Below are 27,970 nucleotides of genomic sequence, written 5' to 3'. Positions count from 1 at the left end.
GAAAATTAAACAGCAGCAGGTTTGACCTCATCTGTAAGGATATGTTCTGTTCTCCTCCTCGCCAGCAGACCAGCTCAACCCAATGCATGTCACCTATATACCATTAAATGTTAATTCTTGCCAGGACTACAGTGATTTCCTACTCACAGGCACTCCCCAGTTTAAAAGTCAAAACATGACTGTCAATTATCATCCTAAAATTGAGGGGGAAGCCAAAAACAAAACTATGATTCTACCATGCACGGATGCCATTGGGGAATGCATCTCAAAGCCTGTGTCTCTCTGCTTGAATCTCCAAATGTGAACATAAGAATTTCTAATTCCATTTTTATTAAATTGAATCACTTGCCATCTCAACCACTGAGTAAAAATTATCACCTCAAGTCAGAAATCCTAAATGAAGCAAAATTCAACTTCCTACAATGCATATTTAAAGACCCTTATAAAAATTAGTGCTGAGAGCAGGTTATCCTACATCCTAAGTTCCACCAGTTGTACAAGAAAAAGCCCTCTGCAGCCTGGGTTCAACAGATCTTTACTTTGATCCCCAACCTGTTTCATGGGTCTCCTGTGCACTCTTGAACACCTCCTGTGCTGTTACCATGAGATGCATTCTGACCTGAGCTGCTCCATATCTTCCAGATAGTGTCGCTGATGAGGAAGTCTTGAGTATAATCACCTCAAACTAATCTAATCTAAGTTACTTTAGGACTGATTCCACAAGATCCACTGGCCCAGAGCAGGATCTATCACTCCCATGTGAGACATGATAAAACTGCAGAGGAGGTTATGTGATTTCCCTGCAGGTGCAGGAAAGCCCGTGGCAGAAGCAGGATCAGGAGCAGCCCGAGGTGTGACTGTGTGAGCTGCTCAAGTGCAGCATCTGGCAGATACTGCTGGGGCTATGGAGTGTAACAGCAAAAATAAGTGTATTTTCCCTGATGGTGACAAATACGAGTTTACTGACACCACTCAAATGCTAAAAGCAAAGCCAGTGATACTGAATAACTAGACAGAAATATCTGAATTATTTAGTAGACAGTGCAGAGGCACCAAACAAGCCAAAGCATGATCTGACCAAGAAAAGAACAAGGGAAAAAAAGCCCCCAACAGCTATTAGTTTCCTGCTAGAGAGAAGGAACAGCTGACTGCAGGATTAAGACAGCAGCCATGGCAGAGAGGAGGGTGAGACTGCACGGGTAGGGATGGTGACAGGCAGCACTGCTGCTTTTTGATTGCCAAATACTACATTGCCTAAGCTGCAACATGAGATAACATCCCCAGACTTTTTTTTTTTTTTCCTTTTTTCTCTTGGCCAATCTTCCTGAAACACTATCTGAAATCCTGAAGTATTCCTTGGCTAGTATCAGAAAGGAATGGAAAATCCACATTTCAACCACTCCTTTTAATAATCCTGTAGAGAAAATCCTGACCAACTGATCACAGCTAATATTTCTTCCTCATTTAACTTCCAAAACTCTGTCTCCTGCAAATGACATTTTATTTATAGCAGTGGTATTTGCTGTATAACTGATTGGGGAAGGCTGTAAATGAGCATCATTGCATATATATGGAAAACAATGATAAAGCAGTCATCAAAAAGCTACAGAACATTTAAATATTCAAATAAGGCAATCTGCATAACCCCCCACCTGAATTTTAATTTTACAAAACTTATTTCATACCTTTGTGCCACAGATGATCTGTGCAAGCTAATTTTTTTCCACAGAAAAAATGGCACCTTTCACTTTTAGATGTGTCCAAGTGATACTAATTTTAATTCTTGGAGTGAAGGGTAAAGGAGCCTTTGCCATAGGAGGACAGGTTATTTTTAAAGTCTAAGTGCTCAAGGCAAGAAGGCAAAGGTGAAGATGCTGATGAGCCACAGGAAGGTTGCAGTGGCAGTGAACTGCATCGAGACTCCTCACCCTCCAAGCAAAACAAGGTTATAACTTGCAGCTCTCTAAAATGGGAGCCATCAAAATAGGAAGGAGAGAAAAACAGTGCTGTGAGTCAAGAGAGACAGAGACAACAGCAAATCAGCCTTTATAGTGAAGCAAGGACTTCCAAGGGAAAAAGAGGATCAACTTGTGGGAGACCCCATAAAGAAGCAGCTTTTACCAAGCAGGTCAAAAAGATGCAATCACAAACAGGGGGGTTAAATTAACACCTGCCAGCTCTGGAGCTGGGATCACTCAGATCACTCTACTTTAAAAACACAAAATCCAAATGCAATGCTCTTGCAGCCTTGCAGTGCTGAAGTCAGAACATTCCAAAACTGTACCTTTGCACTTCAGATGCTGCAAATGTAACAGGTAAGGGAGATCAGGAGTTTTTCTTATTCAAACCTTACTCTGAAATCTTGAACGAGGCCGATTTTAAACACTTTTTCTTTCCATGGGCTTTTAAACATTATCTTATACATGGGGTCACACAGTGGTACCAGTTACTTGTTTAGCATTTTTGATTGTGGAGTTTTTTTTTTTATTTGATTCTACTGCCTTGGAAATAGCACTGTTACATCCTTAGTGCTGCTTGGATTATAAACAGCAAACACCAGAATATTCCTCAGACAAGAAGATCACTTTTAGCATCACTCAATTCCCTGACCACAGACATATTAGATCATACATATTTAAAGAATATCATGCCTGAAAAACTTAAATTTGATAAGAAAAGCCTCAAGGAGGAAAGGGTGTCAGGCTCCTTTTAGGCTCTTCCTCCTGGTACACACACAGCTGGGGACAGGGGGAGCAAGGGAAAGGAGGAAAAGAGGGGGTCAGTAAAAGCAATCATTGCAGTTTTACCATCAGGATCAGAGAAACTAAGGGCAAAAGGAAGAGTAAACAACTAGAAAACAGCCAATTGCTTCAGAAACAAAATTTCCTCCTTTAAACATTAACCAATTAGTCCAGAGATTTCTGTGAAGAAGAAACACCAACACTTCAGCAAAAGACTTGGAAATTTATTTTACTGACCTACACCACAGTGGTGTAGCAAATATCTTCTACATTTAAAATTCCTGCCCTACAAGTCCAACTTATTTATACCTCAAGGTTACAGTCATTATTTCCTAGATCTAAAAACATAGGAAAAACAGAATCAAATTAAGATAAAAGTTGTCTATACAGGTCTCATTCTGTCAAACTCTTTGCAAAAACAAAGAGCTAACTAAAAACTCTTGCTCTTCCTCACACACTAGCCACCCCAGGTCCATATAAACAGTTTCTTTCATGACTAGAAGCCTTTTTTCCCTTCAGCCAAACAAATCCATCGCATCATCCTCTGTGATGTGAGAAAAGGCTCTGAGAACAACGTCCCAAAGAGCTTACTCATTTTCTGCATCCATGAACTCTACAGCATTCATTACTACAATAAGCACTGTAAATATTTCTCACAGCTTCAGAAATTGCCAGCTTTCAATGATTTTTAGTCTTTTATCTTCTACTTTCCACACTCTGTCTTCTCTACATGATGGTACAAAACCCCACAAATGCTGCTACCAAAATTACTGCATTATTTAAATAACAACCAAGCTAAATTTCATTGACATTAATTACAAGTTGGTACATTAGAATGCCAGCTACTGTGACAAAACTCAGTTACTGAGAAGAAAAAAAAAAGAAACAACTGCCTGTTTTTAGCCTAAATTTGTTATATGCACCATGGCTTTATGCTGGCTTAGGGCAATTCCAGGAGCCTGGGGATGTGCTCAGTGCTATTCCTGCTTCCAGAGCTCAAAAAGGACAGCTTCTGAAGGGGAGAGAGGGGAAGAGACTTTGCCTCTTAGAACCCAGCATGGGAGAGAAAAATAGAACAAATGTAAATTTTTTAGAGCTGTCTTTTTCTTCTCCTAAATTTTATTTCAGTCCAGCACTCATGGACAGTTTAGATTTTTGGTGAGTTAGAGGAAGTGGAAATGCAGAGGTGTCTCAGGCTTCTGATTCCAACTACTCTGACACAAAAAGGGGCCTTGTGCAATCGCTTTGCTCACCTCCATACCTGGATTCAGTGAAGAAATGGTGGAAATGCCACTGACCCTGGGCCTGCACCACAAAAATCTTCCACAAGTACCACACCTCCACAAACAAGTGAGCAACAGTGAAGAGAGCAAAAATCAAAGCACTAACAGTAAATGTCCAAATAAGTTCTTGCCTCAACATGTGCTAATAGAACCTTTGATGTTAAAGAAAGCAGAGGAACCTGAAAGAAGAGGTCAGGCTTTTCTTGAGAATAACAGCTCCTCAGGGCTCAGCCTCAACAAGGAAACCTACCTTCAAATGTTTGTTTCCAGACCTCACCACTTACATGTTTTTAAAAGATGTGTGAACATTCTCTATAACTTGTCTGTAGTTCCACTCATAACTTAAGCAAAATTAGGCTGCACTGGTCTGAAGAATGTAGTTCCACACCCACTCATTCATCCCTACCCCACATTAAATTTCCACTGAAACCAACTCACACGGCAAAGCCAAAGAGGAGACTGTGTCTAGGCTAAACCTTTATTGATAAGATTTATAAACAACTACTACCCCCTTCATCTTCCTGATCAGGTACAGTATTCAATTCTAACAGCAGAGATGAATGAAACTTCCAGTCTTCAGTTATTTATAATCCTGTCAGTGTCCCATCATCCTGGCTGTGACACAGTGTGCTTTGACTCCACACAGGCTCCATTCTGACAGAGCACAGGAAATATCCAAGCACAGACCAGAAACTATGGAGCTCGAGTAAGAAAATCTTTTCTAGATTCACCTGAACACCCCAGGTTCTCAAGCAGGCATTAACTGGCAACATCAGCACTGGCAGCATTCAGCACACAGGTCAGTGACTGTGTTTTTGAGAAGGGATGTGCAGCAGAGGCTCAAGCACGAGCTTGTCCTGCAGCCACGGAGCAGGGCTCACTCAGGTGCCTGCCACAGAACAGCACAGCAGTCTGGCACTGTTCTGTGGCTCTCACATTTTGGAAATCTCCCCAGGCATCGTGCCAGAAGAAGCCAGGGGGGGACAGCTCTGTCATCTAGGACTTGGCTGATCGATGCAGCTCGACTTTGGAGCTACACAGCAGCTTTCAGTGAGTTTTGAAACACAAAACAGGAGTCTGGATTATACTTTCAGGTTAGCTGCACTTACAGCAGCAATTGATTTCTCTGGGTATCAGTCACAAAGAAGCCTTGAAACCCTTTCCGCCCTTCTTCTACCTGTTTGCTCTCAATGCTTTCCACCCACCAGAGCATCACCCACTTGCTCCAGAGGTTCTGTGCTATGAACAGGACAGCAGTGCTCCCACAGCTCTAGGAGATCTACACACCACAGTTCTCAAAAATACCAATTCACAACCAGCACAAGGGAATTCAGCCTTGTCATATAAGTTAAATGTTGGTATTTAACAAGCTCCACATATTCAGTCATTGGATGGTTACACACACAAAGTTGACCTGTTTTATTTAAATTATATTTTAGTTATCTTAAGGACAAAATTCCATGGTGCACTTTCACTTTTTTTTAATCCACAAACTTGCAGAAGTGAGACACATCTGTGGGATCAGTCTCCTTAAAGCTGGTTCTGATGAGAGAACCATTATGCCCAGATTGTCTGAAATGAGCACAGCCATGCAAAGATTCTCATTTATCAGCTAAGTTGTATCACTGTGCCATTTCCCTATGCATTAAATAAGCTGTCCTCCATAAGCTAAAAAATAAGAAAAAATAAAACCCCACCTTCTTTCAGTTACAAAAAGAACCACAGGAAATACAAGCATACAGTGACCAAAAAAATTAAATCAGGATTTCTATATAGATGGTTGCTACCTCTGCTTCCCTGACACCAGCAGTACTGCCAAGGACTTGGAGGGGCCATGTCCATCAACATTCATCAGTACTTGATTAATTGCTCCTGACCAGTTTCCCACTCAGTGCTGAACATGAGATGACCTTATCTGTGCTGATATTTGAAGTACACACAACTATACCAAACATTCAGGCATGTTATGTGAACTCACTTAACCAGCATAAGTAACATGGTTTGCACATCATTGCATGGATTGTTCCCACAGGACAATCTGAGGAAGGAAACCCCTCTATCCAACCCTTTGGGTGACCAGGAGATGCAGGTTTTCCCAAGGAAGCTCCAGCATTACCCTCCATGTGCATCCTTTATCAGTTAATGGAAGACCAAGCATGGGGAACTTCATAGTTTTAGTCTGGTAGGGAAGTCTGCAGGCAGACTAACAGTTAATGAAATAAGCATCTATTATTGCACTAACACTGAACTTGTATACTTTAGAGAAGACTGAAGCTATTTTACTCAATAGCAGCTGTGTTTACACTATAGCACAGTCTGGTACCTCTGAAACTCAAGTGAACTTATATCTGACAGTAACTGTGCTGGTTCCAAGGGAAAAAAAAAACCTGTTAAGAGGAGAAACGTGCTTCAGCTTCTTGTGTCAAACGAGAATCTTTACTTTAGCAGCTGCTTTTAAATGTACAACTTCATTTACCATAGACCAAGAGTACAAACTGAACCCCAAGTACAGGGAAAACAGTAGCTTCATTTATACATTTATATATGTTTCATTCACTTAGATATGAAAATTCATCTGTGCTCACCAGATCAAACTTTTAAGGTACATAAATACATTTTGATCAATATGAAAGACAGCTTACAGTTTAGACTGTGAGCTGCATCCATCAGTGACTGTCAAGAACATAGCACCTGTACTCCAGCTCTCTCCAGATGAAAAAAATGTCCATTGTCAAGATAATTCAGTGTTACTTATTAATGATTTAAGTGAGTGGTTATCTTCCTTTTTCCTCTTAGCACTCACTGAACAGAATGGGAAATAACACTTTTATCTAGAACTATCAAAAGCCTCAGACATCTATCCTACAACAATGCAGCCAGCTGGACCCAATCTGTGAAACTCATTGCTCAGAAAAGGAAGAATCCCCTTGCTTTTACCTGAAAACCAGTGTTTATGTTACAATGATGATGCCAGATCCATCACAAGAGTACCACCACAGAGCTAAGGCTCCAGGTGGGGAATGCCATCAGCTTCTGAGCATCATCTGTGAGCCTTCTGCTCTGAGTAAGCAGAAAAACCATTTGGCACAGCCACAGCCACCAGTGCTCTGACCCTGCCACCTGGCTCCTGGCACAAACAGTTGCTCAATCTTAGAAAATCGACCCTTCAGCCTGGTCATTTCACACCTTGCTCAGGATAATAGAATGTCATTTTGTGGGTTTTACTTAATAGTTCTTCTTGGGCAATCACTCTTTAATTTTAATTGGGGCTTACTCTATTTGCCTTTGGTTTATGGTGCCAGACCTGTTTTGGACTGATGAATAAAGACGTTTTCCCCTGAGCTTAGAGTAACACAGGTAGAACAGATCTAAAGGGCAGCAAATTCTAAGTTTAGAGGTCTCCACTGCCCAGCACATCGTGTTACCTTGCTGCCTCTAGAGTGCAGCAAGAGGACGGCTGCCTGCTGCTGCAGCTGAGCTCTGGAGAAGGGAATGTGACATGCCACCCTTCCTGCTGTGCCCTGCATCCCTAGCACACTCCTCCTCTAAAAGCAAGGCAGTGAACTCCAGTGCATCAATCAGTTTGCCTGCCCAGTCCTGGCTTTTTTCTAAGCCAGCAGAGACAAAGTAACAGAAATTTGAAAGATCTGAAAGTGCTACATCTAAATACAGAGGGATGCAGTTCTCTCACTTACATAGGGGAAAACACAGTGAGAAAAATGAGGAAATAAGGAATTTATGGCTGGCTTTTTCCTCAGGCTGGCTGTTTCCAGCTACTTTCACTGCTGTAAGGCTGATCAGAAAAGCTTTCCCAAAAGGCCAGTGCCTTCCTAGGAGGCAGCTGTGAATTAAAGATGCTAAAGCCAAATGCTGCTCAGGAGTTGAAGATAAAATTCAGAGCTGCTCTTAAGTTTCCTGCCCTCCCTGCTCCAGAGCCAGTTCATTATTGTCACCACAAACACAAATAAAACCCAGCAAGTGGTGGCAATGCCAGCTCTGTAGCACCATTGATGCTGACCCATGAGTGGCTTCCACTGAACTGATCCAGGAGCCAGAGACAATGAAGAGCAGTCAGGTGGTGGCATCCAGCACTGCCACACAACTGCTCAGGCAACATGCAATCTTCTCATTCTTTTGATCAGAATTACTGAAAGTGTAATGGGTTCTGGTTTCAGCTGTCACTGAACACAGATGAGGTTTGGGTGTGCTCTGGATTTGAGAGAACCCACACTGGCTCTCTGCCTCTGTGCTCAGTACCTTTTCATTTAATGCAAAAGCCCAAGTTTAATTTTTCATAGCTGATGCATTTATAGTCAGTTCAGACAGAGATCACATCATTACCATCTATTACCGAGAATTTGTAAGTACCCAAAAGGCACATAAATGACAGCATCTTTAGAAACATCCTGATCTTAAACAGATGCCTACAAAAAAAATACCCCAAAACAATTCTGTTATAGTGATTCTTAGTCATCACTGTAGCACAGCCTCTAATACTTTGCTATGAAGAAATTGTAGGCATAGGACACTCAAAATTAGTTTCTACAATTTACGGCAGCACTGATGTTAAAGACAATAATTGCAACAGGAATAAATAAAGTGGAAGTTAAGTTAAATGCCATGAGGGCTTATTAATTTATAATGTAACCAAATTAATCCGCTATCAGTATCTAAAGAAAAACTACTGAAATCAAGTGTTCTTGGGGAGTTGTTAAGAGGAAATTAGAAATTTGGTTTAGTCTTCACTGCCACTTCACTGTTTTACACTCACACTCCAGATCTCCTGTTTTAAACAGTAAAGCTGAAAATAACCTCCTACTTTTACCAGCATGTGCTTTTTGCTCTCTGATGCACCAAGCGAAAGACTTAATATGGGATTGCTGTCTGCAGACAGCAGAACAACATCTGGCAGCTTTCCGAGGATCCTGTTTGAAGTGACTCCTCACACTGCAAACTGCACAGGAAATCAGACCTGGGCAATGCCCCAGGTACGATCCAAGTCTTCACATCAAATTTCTACTTACCAGAGATTCAGACTCCTATTCTAAATTGCTGAGCTACTGTATCAGGTGTCCCAAGAGGGGACAGGTGCTTCCCCCTGGTTTTTTTTGTACTTGTACTTCACAACAGCTTCTCCTTGTAACACAAACAGAGCTGGAGAATTCAGCTCAGGTGTGCTGGGGCATGTGGGACTTGTGTGATAATACCTGAAATTATATTGCTGTACAAACACCACTGTGCTTTGCAGTGCTAACCTTTTAATAAAAAAAGGTTGCAAAGAGACAGTATTTAGGGTGGTTTTTAAGAGGGAAAACAAATGAAGATTAAAGTAATTTTGAAAGCATCTCCATCAGCAGACCCCCATAGCCAAAGCTAAACCAGACAGGTCACTTCTGTCACTGAATGAGACTGTGCAGAAGAAGTCCCAGTAGCATGACATCATGATGATGTGATGTCACACAGGAAATCAAAATTTAATCAAAACTTGGAGGAATTGCAGATCTCAGGTTTGTCAAAACAATCACATTTCAGCACAGCTTAAAACATGTGGAACGTGTCAGCACTTCCTAGAAATCCACTATAGCCATTCACATCACACCTTCCTTATTCAAAATTTCTACCCAATTTTTCTACATAAGCTCCAGGGAGCACTTATTCCAACAGCAAGCTCAGACTGTCACCTCAGTTATTCAAAAGTATTAACTTATAAACCTTAAAATGTTTACTAAATTATTAAAACATATTTATCAACAGCTTTGCCTTAGATATCAGATTAAACAAGATCTATTATCTAGCTTTTCACCTGCTCAGTGAAATACCTTTCAGCTTTATATACACAATAAAATGACAACATCAGAGAAACAGATGATGTAAATTTAGGAGGAGAACCAGACATCATCAAAAGAACAGGAAAATTCGTGGTTAAGGAGAAACTGGAATCAAATGAAGGGGAGACAGAAATTTTGCACAGCACACAAGTTTCCCCACACTCTTAATCAGTCACAGTCAAGCAGCTGAAAAGGCCACCTGACACATTTATGGGGAGAGAGCTGGATGGCTCAGGGGATTTGCAAGACATTAAAGCTCACCTAGAACTGCTCCCCAGTTTGATCAGTGTAAGTATCTCACTTGGGCACTCAGTGCAGGTTGGGAGAGCTCCCTGCTGCAGTGTGAGCTGGGGTGAGCACAGATAAGCTGTGAGAAGGAATCTGGTACTAAAGCAGTTCTGGTGGAGGCAGAGGAAGCCCTGCAGGTGAGGCAGCCCCAGGCTGGCAGCACGAGGGCAGCTCAAGCTGGGAGGTCAAAAGCCACTGATGGTGTCTGTACAATATCATAGAGCAAGGCAGGTACCACAGGGCAGCGACAACAGCTCCCTGCATCCTTCATCCTGGCCAGAAAAAACTTACAGGAAAAACAACTCCTTTCTGCTCTAACTAGAAGAGACAAATGGGTTTGATGCAGTTACATGTGCAATGACTGAAAAGCTGCAGCAGCCAAAACCAGGAACTTTTAAGAACGTTTTTTCTATTCTGGTCTCTCAAAGAAAAGATTGTTATGGAAAGTCTTCAAGCAAAAAAGAACCGACAGGGATCAAAAATGGATCAATACATTTTGTGTATGACATGCACATTAAACCAAGGCCACCCCATTCCAGGCTGTCTCGCTCTGGCAGCCTGTTATTTCTGGGACATATTGTTAACTCCAGTCCTTCCACGCACTGGTACCTGCCCTTCCCTTCATCAAGACTCAAACTCTTTCCTCCAGCCACGGTATTCACTGTAACACTCTTCATCTTGTGCCCAAAATCATCCTGATAGCATGAACGAGCAAACACGAATTCTCTATTTTCCTCATGTCACTTTGTATAATTTTTAAGGGTTTCTTGTATTTGGGTAGATACAATCTTGTTTCTATTCTAACACAATATTCTATTTCAGTTCTTAAAACCTGATAGGCAACCCACAAAAAAACAGAAGGCACATTAAACCTCTTATCTACTGCAACTCTGAACTAATGTTACTGCAAAATTTGTACTATTTTCATGACAGGAGAAATGGTTTCAGCCTTTTTATTTATATAAAGTCTGCAAAGGCTTTGTCATTCTGCAGGGGAGAGTGTGGTAAAAGGAGAAAGAGGCAAATTAGTAAAGGTTTGGTTTTCCAATATTAATCTATCTAGCATGAATATAGTGTCCGCATTGATGAGAAGAGTTTTAGTCTAAGCTCAATCTACCTTTCACATAGCAGTTAAATATATAATGAAAAATTATCAGCAAACATCAGTTATCAGTATAGCTTCCTACAGAGAACTGTCAAAATTATCTTTTTAGGCTTACAACCATTTATAAAACTGATTATTGTGATAAAATCAGGCTAATGAGCAGCAATATATGAAGTCTTATTGACCAATATAAGAGAATAACAACACAGAGAAGTTTAAATAAAGTTCAAGGTAAAACAATCTTGCTACAAGCTCTTGGTTTACAGTTGATTGGTTATTGAAAGACACAGGATAAGTCATAAAGATCACTCTGTATCTGCAGCAGAGTTTAAGCTTTGCAGTTTCTACATATATATTTTTTTTAATTTTCCAAATAATCCTTCCTCAAGTTTTTCAGGAGGATGAACTAACACTAGGCTCCCTTTCCATTAACTTCCACTTGCGTCCCTGAAGCAAACTTTAGACAACAGAGAAAGAAAAAGATCGATCCTACAAATGTGGGGACTCTGGTAACTTCATATTTGGAGTGTGGAAATGGTTTGGGCTGTTGGCAGAGAAGGCATTTTATCACCAAGTCAGCGAAGCAAGAGCATCTACAGCCTGCAAGCACATGGGAATGCCTCATGCATCTCCTTGTACATGGCTTGTGATGAATAAGAAAACAAAACAAAACCACTGCTCGAAGTGAGTGTTGGCAGAAGTGTATCCGCAGCACTGCAGAGACAATAATAATCAGAGTTCAGAATTAACAGCTGCCCATCAAAACTGGGAAGATAGAAACATGTGTAAAAGGTATGACAGAGTGTGGGTGCCTTATTACAAAAATAATAAACCAAAAACACCCTACCCGTATAAAAGTGGCAACAGTAAAAAAGGAAAATTCCTGTTGTTGGGGAAGACAGCCACCTGTGGACATGTACAACTGCGCTGTACCTAATCTGTTCTGTAAATCATTCTCTGCACTTCTTTGGCAACTACAGCAGGTGAAAATTGCTGAGCCCTTTAACTCTTTGTGTGAGGAAGCATCAGAAAAGTCTAGAATATATTTGCTCAACATGACATTATGCTATAGCAACTCTTAAAACAATCCACAAAGACCTTCAACATTCAGATTACATGAGACCTACGAAAAGCAGAAAAGTTTGTTATATATTTTATTTTTTTAGTCTCTACCTTTCCCCTGATGTGATTTTCTATCAACACTCAAACTTCTCCCCAAGATATTTCATGAAATACTCGAAAGTCACTGTTACAGTCTCCAAGACCCAAACATCTACACCGCAGTTGCATCATTCATTCAACCCATCCCAAAAGTGGGTTTAGACACCATAAAGACCTTCCCTGCAATCCCAGCTCCACTCCAGGGCAACACCAGCACACTGCCAGCAGCTAATTATCAAACCCATCAGAGATGAGGCTCCTCAAAGGACTACAGCCACTTAAAGGCATTTAAAAGCTGCTGTGAAACTTTTAATGCAAGACACGTTTGGCAAAGGCCAGTTTCAGATTGAAGCCCAGAACTTCAGTCTGACACAGCTGCCAGGAAACACGTCCTGAGGGAAGGATCCGAGTCACACACAGTGTTTCAATTCATCAAAAACACTAGCAACACGTTTAGGTTTCTGCATTTCTATCTCCCAGCAGATCAGGAGAAAACAAGCAAGCTCATCTCTTGCAGAAACAGGTTTTCCACTGACTTTTTCTGAAAGGATTGTGATTTTTTTTTTTATGGATTCAAAATGCAAATGCACTGGTTGCAGCCTGAATTCAGGAACCTGTTCTCTGAGCAGTGATTACACACTTGCTCTCTCCAGCTGAAAAGCATAGCTGCTTTTAGTTTCTGATTGCATATCTTCTAATTATTAGTTTTATCAAAGGAACTAAATTGATGGCACAAGTTATTTTTACAAAAGCAGACAAACATAAAGGTATTCTAGGTAAAAGATGAATAGAGGCAAGAATAGTTTTTGTCTAAGAAACCTCATAACAAAACTTACATTTTTTTCTTACATTAAAGTTTAGTCAAGCAGTTTTTCTTTAAGCTTACATACAATATTTAGGCAGAGAACAAGACATGCACATCAACTGCTATAAGAAATGCATGCTTTCTTTACAAGAATTCAAAATATCCCCTTAACAGAGAAATCTTTTTGCAGAAAATAATTTATGAAGTAATGCCACTAATATTTTATCAAGCTATCAGCCTAAAGTATTAAATACTCCAAGAAAATGGTAATACCTAACACTAGAGTACTGGGAAAGAGATGAGTTTCTGAATGGTATTGAGAGCATAAGAGAAGAGCATTCAAAAGACATTCTGAAACCTCTTGAGTGTCAACTTCACGTTCAACCCTGATCTCTATACTCATCTTCATTTTTCTTTTTCCAGCTCCCTCCCACCTTTCCTTCCTCACAGCTTCTTCCTCTCCATCAAATCAGGCATCATCCCTGTTTGTGAAATCAAACCAGCTGCAGTTCCTGAAGGAGTGAGCTCTGAAGATGGACAGCCTGTCACCTTCAATTACTCACCAACACCTACAGCTTCTCCTTTCTGACCCAGCTGCAGAGCAGGTCAGCGTGCGCGAGTACCTCACCCTGCTATAGACAGAACCAGAATATTTCTGTCATAAAAGCCAGTCCTGATAAAGCAATGCTTTAACTCCAGCCAGGGAATGCCTCACTACCAAGAAGATAGGTGGTCTAACCCAACTCCTCCATTAGCATAAGACTAAGCTGCTAATTAGCAGAGGAGCAGCGCAGCAGAGCAGATGTGTATTTACTACAGCGCCGCATTAGCGCTCGGCACCAAACTCCAGAGAGCTTTCTCCAGTTCCCAGACTAATGTGGACCTCGGGCAGTACATCCTATCATAGCTTTTAGGCACTGGATCACGCTTCAGCGGGACTTGGACTCCAAATGCTCTGAGAATCCAGGTCCAACTGCTAAACTTTAGGAATGGAGTGCTGGATTGGATGTAAGAGGGGAGAAAGAGCTGTCCCTGTGCTGCCTGCAGCACTCGGGCTGACAGGACAAGTGCTGGTTGCGTGACAAGAAAGGAGAAGCAGCACTTCATTTCATCCCTTTTCTATTTTTTTTTCCAAGAAAGATTAGCAAGCAGTGAATGAAAACTCTCCAGCAAACTGCCTTAAGTAGAATGCTCGTGTGAAATCACACCAATAGACGTCATCCTTTTCACATCCTCTCAAAAGTGTTTCCCCCAGGAAACTAAATCAATAATCTTAAGCAATAGCAACTGCACACACAAAGCAGACTGCTTTTAAATGTAACATGAAAAAGCACTGTTCATGTTGTTTTTAGGATTATGTGTTTTAATTACACCCCTTAGCCCTCCTTCTTGCTTTGTAATTGAATTTTCTTTTATCTTTAGAAGGCTAACTTTATTCATAAGAGGCTGTGGATGGCAGAGTTCAATCCTTTCACTGTAGAGTCCTCAGGTCTCCCACTGCTTTCCAAGATTTTATTCACATTTTGTTTTAAAAGCTCAGATTAGCAAATGTGTTTTTAATGGAAATGCATGCATATCTAAGGAGGTGCATTATAAGGGTAACATACAAAAATCTCCCTTTTTATCTGAAGGTAACCCAGAAATATCAATGTCTCAAGTTCCACCACAAATCTCTTAGAAGAAGTCTGCTCAAACAGTAGATATTTACAGGACACACTATTCTATGTGAAATTACAGATCTGGGTACCGTAACATATTTTTCATTCTACCTGTGAGATCCAACAAATCTCACAAAAAGACAAGCTGGCTTGAATACACTGCCATTGTGTCAGCAATACATGCTCCTGGCTGTCTGATACCCTGACACAACTTCTTGTGTATGAAAAGAAAATCCCTCTCCAGCTATCATTAGTGCCCGAGCAGAACCCAGCCACTATTTCAGATCCACTGCCAGCACATCTCTTAACATTATGTCCAAGCAGAAATAACAAGAGGCTAAAAGCACAGAAATACAGTTCCTTCTCAGCCTACAGCCTGGATTATTTCATACCCTTTTGGCGTTCAGGCAGTACCCGAGCTTTTCCAGTGAAGTAAGTGAAGTTTCATAACAGGCTGAGAAAATCTCAGAGTAACAAGGCTTTAAATGTGGCACTTTAACTCTAGAACTGAGAAAAACATACACACTAGGCTGGCTATAATGCCAGTACAGGTCCTCCTGGATTGATTAATTCCAAGAGACTTCAGGCATCAACATAAATAATCATCATAAGTCTGCACATATGATCTTGGAACATCTTCAACCAAACACGATCTTCAAACCCTCAGACAGGGAGCTGAACAGAGACCAATTTCCACTGTAGCTTGTGAGTTGTGCCTGCACTATCCACTGAAATGCTGTTTTAACTTGCTAAAGCTCCCTTTGAGTCATCTACTGCTCCATGCACATGCAAACTGTGATGGCAAAACACAGCCTTTCCCTGGATCTTTTCCCCCTAAATACAATTACTCTATTACGAGCTGTGCTAAATCATGGAATTCTCTCTCTCTAGGCAATGCTACAAAAATATGGCCTTGCCTTTTTCCATTGCTCATTAACTGATGTGCTCCCTTCTCATTCCTCCCTTTGAAAAGTACTGAAAGCTTAAAAAGAGAGGAAGGGAAAAAACAAAGAAAGTAGAAAAGAAGGACAACATTTTTCAACTACACATTTTGAACCACGAGAACATTAACAGGCCTAAAGGCCTAAGAAGAGTTAAAGCACAGGGTTTTAGTAAAGAGCTCACAGTAAGGGCTGATGCTCTTATTACCCCAACATCAGGAATGGTAAAATTACAAGAAAATCTGTTCTCATTTTAAGATTCTTTTTTCTTCGTGTCTGTTCATACAGAGAGAAAAACAAGACTTGAGCCTAAGGGCTCAAAAGACAGAGTGCAACTGAAAAAGATTTCTCTATTTTTAGGAGTACAATTTCAAAGCTTGATCCTAACAACACTGGAACATTTACGCTGTCATAAAAAGTGTTTTCAAATTCATACTTTTCCCCCCCACTGAATTATTTTTGCAGCCCTTTCCCTGCAAAGTTCAGTATATATTTTTTCAGACATTACCGTGCTGTCACATGTAGCCTTGTTTCATTAATATACACAAAAGAGAGATAATACTCTTCTATTCAAGTTCCACTTCAACTTTTGAATCATTAGTTGTGATCATTAAATTAGAATTTTAATTCTGTAGCAGGATGTAATAAAAACCGTGCCTCAGAAAAACCAAAGGATACCTTTGTCCTGAAAACACTACCTTAAAAAGTTATTTTATGAAGCCTCCTGCATTTTTCCATGTCAATATTCTGCATCTAAGTGTAGCCCATGGAAGTTCTTTGGAGGTAACCCTACTAGAAATACCTGTATGTATTATAATCACATGCTTCTGCTGTGACATTCAATTCTAAATATACTCTTGATTAAATGGAAAAGAAAACCGTTCGCCTGGTTGTGTTTAAAAAACACATCTCCGCTGACAGCCCAAGTCTGTTTTGATTTGCTCCCTATAGAAATGGAGCTGCTAGAAAACATTAAGTGGCAAGTGCAGTACTGGATGTAAATTACTCCATCTCCACTTAAGTGCTGCCCTCAGCAGCAACCGGAAATTGCACAGCCCAGCACTGCCACAATCACTCCAGGAGCAACAGGGATGGAAAAAAATGAATTATCAGATCTCTATGCAAAGCAAGAGCATCAACTGAGTGAAGAACTGGCCTAGAAAAATACTCCCTAAAAGCTTTCCAAAGCTGAGGTCAACATCTCAGCAACATCTTAACTTTAATTCTCAGTAAGGTACTTTGTTAGCCTTTATGGTTACAAAAAGGGGCTTAACAAAAATCTTACAAAAGATTAAAAGCTCCTTCTCTGATATGAGAACCGGGCACACCCAGAAGTGAATGGCCACAAAACGAACAGAAAACTGCTGAGGTACAAAGAGTGAATGGATTTTTCTAAAGGTGACAGAAAAACAATCATTAACAGCAAAATGAAATCACTTCTCTTAGTACAACAATCTCCAACATACTTACTACCTTATACCAAAGTAAATCACGTGGAATATAAATCCTATAGATTGTGGCATATTCCCATACAATAGGGATCAAATGCAGGATCCATTTTCCCCTGTGCCCATCACACAGGTGTGGCCACAATGCCACAAGGCACCATGCAGCTGCCACAAGGAGACTGATTTGATCTTGTTCCTCCAGACCAGGGATGTTCACTTTGTCCTTTTCCAAACTGATGCACCCACTGATCTATTCACACCACAGCATGTAGGCTTGGTGTGTGGCAACACATATCTGAATTACCAGCATTTCAAAAGCTTCACAACCTGGGAATTTCAGAATAATACTTTTTAAATGTTGAAAATATCAGTGTTAAATTCCATACCATATGCTGCACAGCAGATCTAGTCAAAGATCACTAAATGGTAAAACTTCATTAAATGAAGGTAATTCATCAACTAATTTGTCAAGAAGTAAGAGTTTTAGAAAGCAGATAATACAACCTGGGCATTAAGGCCAAACCCAAGCCCAGTGATCACCTCAGGTTAGATCCAATGAGACTTGAAATATTGTGGAGCTTCTTCTAGAACGTCTCCTACTTAAAATCCTGATTATAAAGACATGAAATAATGATAGAAAGAAAAAGTAGTTGTTCATAATACCAGGAGGACTAATGACTGTACTGTGTCCTGCTTTTCAAGGGAAGCACACAAACACAAAATGAGTGCGAAGTTTTAAAACAATGCAAAACCATTCAGGAGATAAAAAAATAAATGCTGTTTGCTAAGAACTGCAGAAGGATAATAGCAGATGAAATTAAAGGCAAGATAATAAGACACAGAAAAAGAAATAACTGCACCTATACAATGCGATTGAAATTAGCTACTGCAACTTAGAATTTTGAAACTGTTACAACTAATTCTCTTGGACCATCAATTTCATACTCATTAAGAGCCCAAAGGAATGGAGAAGAAAACAACAAACACTGTACGACAATTCTAAGAATCCAGGGCCCCTGGAGATAGCTTGTAGTGCTGCTGTCAAACAGCCATGGAACTACTAGAAGCACAAAATAAAAAGGTAAGAAAGAGCATCAGAGGCTTGAAATACTTCTATACTAATAGGGATGGAGGTACTACTCAGTTTTATAGCAAATATAAGAAACATCCACATCCAGAAAGAGAACCCCTGTCCAGCACTGAAGCTACAGATCAGCTTCAGCATCTTCTGTACAACACAAGAGGTTTCCGTCTTTGAGCTGAGCAGTGCAACTACAGGAGAGCACAAGAGCTGTGCAAAATCAAAACTACTATCAAAAAGAAGCATAAGGAATAGTTATTCCCTATTTCTCCTACCACAAGAACCAGAAAACACAGACTGAGCACTTTTCACACAGCACACAATAAACTGCAGACCCACAGTCACAGGCAGTTGTGGACTGGCTCCTGCACAGCCTCATCAGTGCGGAGAGTGCCGTGCTCTACTCCACTGCCTCTTATCCTCACTCCAAGACATTTCCTGAGACACAGGACTAGGGGTCTGATCTGACACATTATGGCAATTTTTATACTCATCCCAGTTTCAGCTAGACTTGAAGCCAGTCTTCCTCCAGCAATGCTAAGAAACTTCCCAGTCATGCCCAAGAGCCACCACAGCATTATTTTTCTTTCAAATCTCATTGCTAAGGTAGAATCTCAGAAGGGTTAATTTTACACACTGAGGTGGATTTTGCCATGCTGTTTGTCAGCTGCATTAAGGTAAGGCAGATAACGAAGAAATCATACACCATTAGTCTTTGAAAGCCAAAAAAACACCACTTCATTCAGAGACTCATCCACCACTGTAACCCAGCTTTCTAAAACCACACCTCTTCAGAAGCATCAGTGCTGCCATTTTTCTGTAAAGATGCCTCCAGTAATTGATAGAAAATTGTTATTTTTTCTGCAATATTATCTGTACTCATGTTTGCATATATGAATGATCAAGACACAAAGTGTATTTTGATGCCATTATCTACATCACAGCACAAAAGGAAAGCATTTATATAAATTGTTTTGAATAAAAGCATACTAAACTATGCAATACTGCAAGTTCTCAACAACCTAAAAATAGTTCCCAGTAAGATGCAACCACTGTTTGGAAACAAAATATAAATGCAAAAGATCAAACATGACTATCGAAATAAAAACTTAGATTTATAATGAAAAGATAATTTCAGCACTTCTTATTTGATAATCATAAGAATAATATTTTTTGTCAAGTTGCTTTTAGATGGAAATTGAACTTCAATTAGAAATAAAAACTGCACTTTCCTTTTAATTGGATTATGAGTATTCTTACCTTCAAGCATATACAGAGAAGGCAATAACAAAGAAAACAATATTCTGGTACTCATTAAGTAACAACATAGAGTTAAACCAAGAAACATTAACTTTAGTTTAAAAATTTGTGGCTTTTATTGTCACCTTGCCCTTCCAGCTGCTACTGCTATCTGTTTTTTTGTATGAAGACCAGAAGAAGAAACAACCTTCCCTCATTCTTCCAGTCATTATCTCTTTCTTACATAACATGAACCAGTAAAAAAAATCAAAACCAGACAAAGCAGCTGTTGGACACACTCCCTCTACACTTGCAGTGAGGCTAGAATTATCTAGAAGTGGCTTATTATCAAAACAAACTGGACTCATGTGCTTCAACAAACCACTTCCCTAAATACATTGGTTTTCATTAAGGAGAGCAACAAAATACATGTTTAAATTTGCTAAGGAATAAGTCCAAAATGTAAAATTTGGCCACAAGAAAAAGGAGAATTCAAAATTACACTACTTCTCCCTCCCCAAAATCTATTAAAGAAGTTTAACAAATAACTTATGATATAAAATAATCACATGAAAAACAAGACTTTTGCTCTTGGCCAATGGACTAAAAAGCCTGACAGCCAAATAGATTGGATTTTGTTTTGCAAAAAGAGGAGGAAAAGCTTCCCTGGAAGAGGAGAAGATTTCCCTATGCCCACGCCTATGGCCACATTCATTTAAAGGGACTTGATTAGCTCGGTTCAATTGGCCAATTAGTGCTGTATCTGTAACACTTGTGACTGATCCTGTACTTGTATTATTTCTTAGGGCCATTAGTTTAACCCTCATGCTAACACTTTAAAGAGCAATGAGCACAGTTAATCCTGGAAGGAATCACTGCCTCCTTCAATAATTTCTTTTTTCCAGTGTGCATCCTGTGAGTTTTGCTGGTCCAACTGCAAGGAAGCATTCTGGTGTATTCCCCCTGCCTGTCTGCTTGGCATTCTCCACCTGGACATGTCTTTAGGAATCTAATGACAGGCCCTGTAATTTACCTGAAAACACAACTTGAACAATTTAATGCTTAACACATGAATGGGGGCATGTTTGGAACTTGACATTAGAAAAAAATAAACACTAATATTTGTATATACAAATACATATATATATATATTTATATGTGTGAGGGAAAGCCTATGTCTATAATACAGACCCCTGTCAGGTTTCACTAGCATTTTTCCATACTGCTGTGAAACACCACAGCTTTTTCAGCACCATGTCCTCATTCAAAGTTATTGGGCACTAAAGCCAGTGTTGGCCTCCTTTCAAAAGATGCTTTGACACGAAAAATACTCTCAAAAACCCACTGTGGTTTCAGACAACGCTTTACAGTATAATGGAGTTTCACAGACCTTAGATTTAATTTTTTTTTATGATTTCAAGACAAATAACTTTCTTTTTTTAAACCAGAGGCCATGGCTCCCTGTGCAGAGAGCAAAGTGCATGCTTGAGCTGCAAACGTGCAGGTTACTACAGCTCCCGAGGAGGGAAGGAATTCTAAATGGATTTCATTCTGTCAGGCAACAAAAAGAAAAAATATACCAAATAATAAAAAAATAAATTGTACATTTGTATGTATTTTCCCAGGTCAAGAGATCACAAAGAAGATAAGAAATGCCACAGCATCACTTGCTCCAGTACAGAGAGGTGAGACACTCAGAGGCCTCGCAGAGCCATTTGTAATAAATGTGCACCCAGCATCAGAAGGGAAGTGCCTTCACTTCCTGACTTGATTGGTTTCTTCTGGAAACAATGACAAATCTGAAGCTGCTATTTATGGCTTTCTGTCACCCATTGCCAGAAGAAATAGTGACTACAGCCTCTAAATACATCAAGACAGAGTTCATCTTCTCCAATCCATTTGATATCTACTTCAGGATCACTGCTGCAGTCCCTCGCATCCTTGAAAAGGATTAAGTGACAAACAGCAAAACCTTGCAGGGTTCCCCACCACCATCATTATTTTCAGCCAATGACCCAATTCTGCAAGACAGAGCACCTCTTGAGATATGCTGAGAGCCCTCAACTCCAATCAGCCAAAATGGGAGAGGAGGTCGCTCAGCCCTACATCATTTACTCTTAGAGAAAAAAATAATCCAAGATGCATCTTTTCTCTCACTGATCAGCACTCTCAGAGAACCTCAAAGCCAGTTTAATAGCTGCATCATTTTTAGATAGCATCACTTTCTACTAATCTCCTTCCCAACTCATCTGTTTGAAGAAAGAGATCATTTCTGTAGTGAACAAGAGTGTCCTCAAGTGTAACAGCAAATAAACCAGTGTAAATGAAGTGCCACAGCAATATAAACAATGACCTTGAAAACCAGCAAGTTGCTGCTCAGGATGACTCTGGGGACAATAATCACATTTTAAATGTCCACATAATCTGAACAAATTGCTGAAATTACCTCTGTAGCTACAACTCACCTGCACTGTAGGTAAAAGCATCTGTAGCCTGTTCATGTGCTAAATCCCAATGGGTGGAAAAAAACCAAAACAAAATATATGGCTCCCACCAACTTTAAGTGAAGGGAAAACTCTTACTTGTGCATTATTTACCACAGGTAATCCATGCAGCAAAAAGCTTGTGTCATTTAAGGCTGCTCTGTCTTATATAAAAAAAAAAAAGATGCTTGAAAGAGCAGAAATACCAGTACTAGAGAAAAGCATTACAGAAGAGATGGTTGTTCTACTGCAAACCTCAGTGAAGCCTTTCTTACTTCAGGTTTTAACATTATTGTTCACCTGTTTACCCTAGGAAACAAGGCTCATTAGATTAACATGGAATACCTGCACGTGTGCAGTTTTTTGCCTCTCCTCTCATGACTCTTCCCCAAACCAAGTCAACAAAACATGACTGAGGGTTTGGGGTTTCTATGACACTGAGATCCAACAAGTGTTGTACTAGGATGCTTATTTTCACAGGGAAAATAAATCTGAACATCACTGTCTCCATTGAAAGATGAATGAAGACATCCCAGACAATCCACAAGACATAAAGAAAGGGAAAAAGAGGAGGGGGAGATAGAGGAAAAAAGAGACCTTGGGACCTGGGCTTCCCCAGTCGTGTGGCTCCCAGGCCTCCTTTATTTACACAGCTCCCAGCTGAACACTCCTCAGTGGTGTCTGTGGGTGACAACCCAACACTCCCAAGCCAAACAAAGCAGAAAACTACCCCGAAGACTTACGGCTTTCCATCTCCAAAGGTTATTAAAGCATTCCCCTACCACTCAGTAACTACCAGGCAGCTTTGCATTAGTTAAAATTCACTAATTTTCCCAGAGACTCGGAGCGTCACCTGGAGAGTCCCAGTTTATAAGCACAATATCTCTTTCCAGCCTAAGCTCACACCCTCCTTTCTCACAGGGGAACTTTTAAACTATTCAAACATGTAATTCCCCTCAGAGATGCCCTATTAAGAATGCACAGAAAAATTCCTGTTGTAATGCTTTAATTCTACAGACTAGCCTTTACTAGGAACACTTAAAAAACCACAATCTCACCCATAAATAGGGGCAAAACAATGATGATAATTGTTACTATTATTATTATGACTACTATTACTATTATGACTATTATTACTATTATTATCCTGTGACCACCACCAATCCACAAAGATCTCAGCAAAGCCTGGGAAAAAGGGGGAAAAATCAACACAGATACAAAGTGAACAGAAAACGTGCATCTCACATGCATCTAATCTAACTTAAAAAAAAGTATTTATATTCTGCACCCTGGGAACCAAACCTATTTTAAAACCAAAAGAGCACTAATTAGCATCTCAATGCTTCTCTCATAGGTTTTATCAATATAAAGAAAACTGCGCACAGTGGAAAGAATTATGGATTAAAGTCAGAAAAATATATAATTACCATAAAATATCATTGCACTGATGTCGTGGCTTTAAAAATCATTAGATGCTAACATAAAATTAAGATTAAAATTTACTCTCATTTTTGACTTTTTCTGAACTTTGAGAATGTGAACTGCTAAATCTCCTTTTCAGGATTTCACACACTGACAGTGTCTGCCTTCATGACCATTTCAACAAGCACTTGAATCAAAACAAAAAAAACCAACTCCTTCCCCTTTATTCTACCCCATGACTTTTCAAGTAAGAAAGTAATCCTGAGAGGGAGAGCCCTCCGACCTTAAAAGCCTTAAATAACACCCATTTCAAGTTTAAACATATGACCTAAAACTTGACAGCCACTTCCCAAAAGCAGAAGAAAAGGACCACAAAGTCAAGTCCACTACCAGCAGCAACACTGATGCTCCAAGAGACCAAAATAAAAATGACACATAAAATCTGCTAATCATCAAGCAAGATGAGTCAGATGGACAACACAAAAAAAGCTGTTATAGGTCCAGAAAACATTTGTAACTTGAACGGGCTACACTGTTTCAAGTCAACGACCAATCTACAAAACACAGAATTGCACACTTAAGTCAAGAAACCAAATCCCAAGATAATTCTGTACCATTAAGGCTGCCATGTCATTATAGGAACAATGGATGTAATGCAAGCCCTGTGGTTTTAGGCACTGGAAGCTGTCTCCCCAAAATGCCCCTTGCTAAGCACCTCCAGGTTTAATTTTCCCATGCCCTTAAAGGACACTGTAGTGGATTTAACGTGAATCATTTCACTGTCATCGTGTTCATGTAATTAAGTTGCCACGTGCCTCAAGTGCATCAGCTGTAGGACAATTACTTAAGTCAAGCCAGCACCAAATGACTGTATTGATGTCTGCATCACTGCATGATGATCATGCCACGACCAAACTTCACAAGTGGAAGCACAGCAATGATATTAAGGTGTATTCCAAATATGGTGGATTCAAAAGGCAACCATGACAGAAAGGTTGTGGTCTACATTTGTCACTGGTCTGCCAAGAAATGACAAAAAATCCCCTGAAATGTGTTATCAAAACATACTGTGGCACATGTTGTTTTTGCATCAGTCATTAACATCTTCCCCATGAGGCAGAGAAAGGGTTCCCAGAATATAAAGATCACACCATGCAAACTCTATCAGTCATTAACATGTCAGTTTACACTTAATCCACCTTTTCCACACAGCAATTGCTTAGGAGATTTGCCAGTTTTAAGAATCAGATAAGATAACTCAATAGCAGCAAATTAATAGTGGGGGGGAGGGGGGGGGGAACCAGCAAAAGAAAACCCATACAGATCAATAACTACAGAGATTTGCCACTGTTTCCCTGCCCTCTGCCTTGCACTGCTGTCTCCTGTGAGGAGCGTGTCAGCTCTAACATGACAGCATCCTGAGGTGTCCCAGGGTAAGTGCCCAGCACAGACACACCAAACACCAGCAAAGCCATTCTCCCAACACTCCCCTGCCACCTCCTAACTATGAGTCATTAAAAAAGGCAGTGAGAACAGTTTTATTGGGTTGCCTGTCTTGTCCCATAAGCATCTTCCAAACATAGGTTCTGGGAAGAACCAGATTTCATTCTCATCCTTCAATCACGGCAACAATTCACAAACCAAATGCAAAAGAGGAAGTGGCTAAATCCAAGGTGGGAAGGCCACTAAGTCTTCTCTCTAGAGATTATCTTTTACATAGACAGATACTTTTTAACTTTTTTTTTTGTTTTTAATTGTAATATCCATGTCAGTACCATTCACCACGCAAAAAACGTAGGCTTGCAGTTAATTGGTCTATTTTTACCTTCACATTGATTTACTTTGTCCAAACAGTTGGCTGTTTTGAAACAGTAATCACAGATCGCAGCCAGACCAGGAATTCATCCTGCTGGATGCTGTAGATGCTACAAGTTACAGCCCCAAGTCCTGAAGGCGCATGACTACTCGCCATTAACAACTTTTCCTCTTACAGGTCAGATGTTCCTGACCAGTTCACACACATTGAAAACCTTAAGTAGGCTGCAACAATGGTATTTCTGAAGTTACAAGGTGAATTATCATTTTCTCCAGCCTGAGTTTTGCGGGGTGCACCTTATATTCTGCCTCACAGAACTGTTCGCTATGGTAACCTCCTGGGCTACTGACAGCAGCCAGCTCCCATGAAGGAAGGAAGGAACAGCAAAGAAACAGCAAGTTAGGCCTTTTCTTTTGCTGCAAAACCTCTCCCACCAGAATCCTACTGTCGGACATGAGGAGGGTTACCATGTACAATCTTTTTATAATGGCAACAAGTTTCTCCAAAGTAGATATAATTGTTTCGCTAAAGCACACATGTGACTGTGAAACAGGCATCACTGGCCTATTTCTCAATAAATAGGGGCCTTGCAGAACTGCAATAGCGAGCGTAGTTACAAATTCACAATTAACTGCCCGCGCTGTTTTTCTTCTCCTTTCATTATTTCCACTGTGTAGGGGGTGGGGTGGGGGTGGGGGGGGACGGGGACTGGTAGCAAGTTTGCAAAAGCCACGGACGGAAAACTTGCTCAGTCCTTCCGATGCGGGCATTCCGCCCTCCCGCTTCCAGCCGGCGTTGTCCGGGCGGGAGCCCTCCCGCAGCCGCTGCCCCTGCGCCGCTCCCTCCCCAGCCCGAAGTTGGCGTCCCGGGGCATCCCCGGCGGCCGCCCGGGCAGTGTCACCGGCACCCGATTTACGACTTCAGGTGCAGGAGCGGCGGGCAGCGCAGACCGACTCCCCGAGAGACAAAGGCTGCGTATCGCTCGCCGGAGCGCCGGCGGGCGCGGAGCCGCCGGAGGTGCGGAGCGGCGGCGGCGGGCGCGGCGCGCACACAATGCCCGGCCCCGCGGCAGCGCAGGCCCCGCAGCGCGGGCGGCGGCGCTGCGGGAGAGCCGGCGGCGCGGCCGCGGAGGCGGCGCCCGCCCCTCTCCCCCCACACCCACCCACCCAGCCCGACCGGGAGGCGAGAGCCGCTCGCTGACGGGCCACTTGACGGGGACCGACGCCAGCCGCTGCCCCGGGCGGGACGCGCGCCGCGCCGAGCGGAGCGCGGCCGCGCCCGGCGGGGGTGCGGAGCGGAGCGGCGCGGGGTTTAAAGGTCCCCTTCCACCGCCATTTTGAGGGGGAGGGGGGCGAGCGAGAGGCGCTCGGTGGGCTCGGCCCCCCGCGGGCGCGGGCAGGGACCGGCCGCGCCGGGGCGGCGGCGCGGCTCGCACAAAGTTCCCGCGGGGGCCGGGCGCGTCCTCGGGCGGGCGCGGGGCCGGCCGGGAGGGCAACTTCGGCCGAGCGCGCCGCGGGACGCCGCGGGCCCCCGGCGGGAGCGCGCAGAGTTGCGCGCGGGCAGTTGCGCGGCGGCGCCCGGCCAGCCCCGCGCATCGCTCCTCGGCGCGGCCGAAGGCGCGTCCCCCCCTGCGCTGCCGCCGCCGCCTCCCCGCCGCGCTCCGCCTGCCTCTTCCCTCCTCCTCCTCCTCCTCCTCCTCCTGCCTAGCCGCCTTTTTCCCGCATCCAAACTTCGTGAGCCCGGAAAAACCCTCCGGGCCCCGCGCCGCGCCGGCAAAACGCCCCCAACAGCTGCGCCCGAGGCCGCTCCGCCCGCGCGCGGGCGCCGCCGCCGCCCGCCTCACCTGCGGGGAGTTTTTCCAGCCCTGCGCCGCTGCCGGGGCTCGGGCTCCCCGGCGCTCCGCTCACTGCCTCATTCCAATATGGCACGGCCCGCCAGAGCGCATGCGCCCGCCGCCCGCCCGCCTGCCTCCCCCCTCCCGCCCCTCCGCCCTCCCCTCCCCTCACGGCTTTTCGGGCGCTCCGGCTCCCTCCTGCCGCGGGCGCGCCGAGCCCGCCGCCGCCCGCCCGCCCGGCCCCGCGGGGCCCGGCCCCGACCCCGCCCCCGCCGCGCTGCCCCGGGCTGCTGCCCCCGGACACCTGCTCCCGCCGCGCCGGGGGCAGCGCGGGCTCGGCCGCCGGTAACGGGACGCGCCGCCGCCGCCACTCTGCCGGGGCGGGGCGGGCGTCCACGCCCTGCCCGGGCGCCGCGGGAAGGGACACGGCCCGGCGGGCGAGCGCGCGGTCGGTGCCTGCCGCGGGATGCGCGGTCCCGAGTCCATCCCCCCCGCCCCGGCGAGGATTTTAGCCCCCTTCCCCTCGGAGAGAACCGGCCCCGTCGGTCGGGTCGCGGGGACCGGCGGTGACCCCTTCGCGGGGCCGCGCGGCCGGCGGGACCGCGCCAGCGCCGCAGTTGGCGGGGAGCGGGCGGGAGGCACCGGCCGTGTCGTCCCCCCCAGCCAGGGCGGAGACCGGCGCCCCGCGCACTCGCCGCCGCTGCCCGCGGCGCAGCGAAGCGAAAGAAAAAGGAAGCGTGTTGTGCAACACCGCGCTCCTGCCCGTGCGGCGGGGACGGAGGGGCGGAAAGGGAGAGTCCCCCGCCCCGATCCGCGCAGCCTGTCCGCACCGAGGCG

At 43.0% G+C, this 27,970-nt stretch overlaps 1 protein-coding gene across 2 annotated transcripts in view; it reads right to left on the bottom strand.

The window, feature by feature from the left end:
- The window catches only part of SFMBT1 (Scm like with four mbt domains 1), a 71,154-nt gene extending 43,536 nt beyond the window's left edge, over positions 1-27,618 (bottom strand). The window contains exon 1 of one of the 2 annotated variants that reach the window (XM_058845211.1): positions 27,438-27,618. The gene's annotated coding sequence lies outside the window, so the exon portion shown is untranslated. Of the gene's footprint in view, positions 1-27,142; positions 27,257-27,437 lie in introns of those variants that run through there. The other variant, XM_058845212.1, reaches the window with a different exon arrangement.
- Between the last annotated feature and the right edge of the window lie 352 nt (positions 27,619-27,970).

The sequence above is a fragment of the Poecile atricapillus genome, chromosome 9 (genome assembly GCF_030490865.1).
Source record: "Poecile atricapillus isolate bPoeAtr1 chromosome 9, bPoeAtr1.hap1, whole genome shotgun sequence".
NCBI lineage: Eukaryota > Metazoa > Chordata > Aves > Passeriformes > Paridae > Poecile > Poecile atricapillus.
Note: the sequence above shows the minus strand (reverse complement) of the source record. Positions and strands in the feature narration are given on the sequence as shown.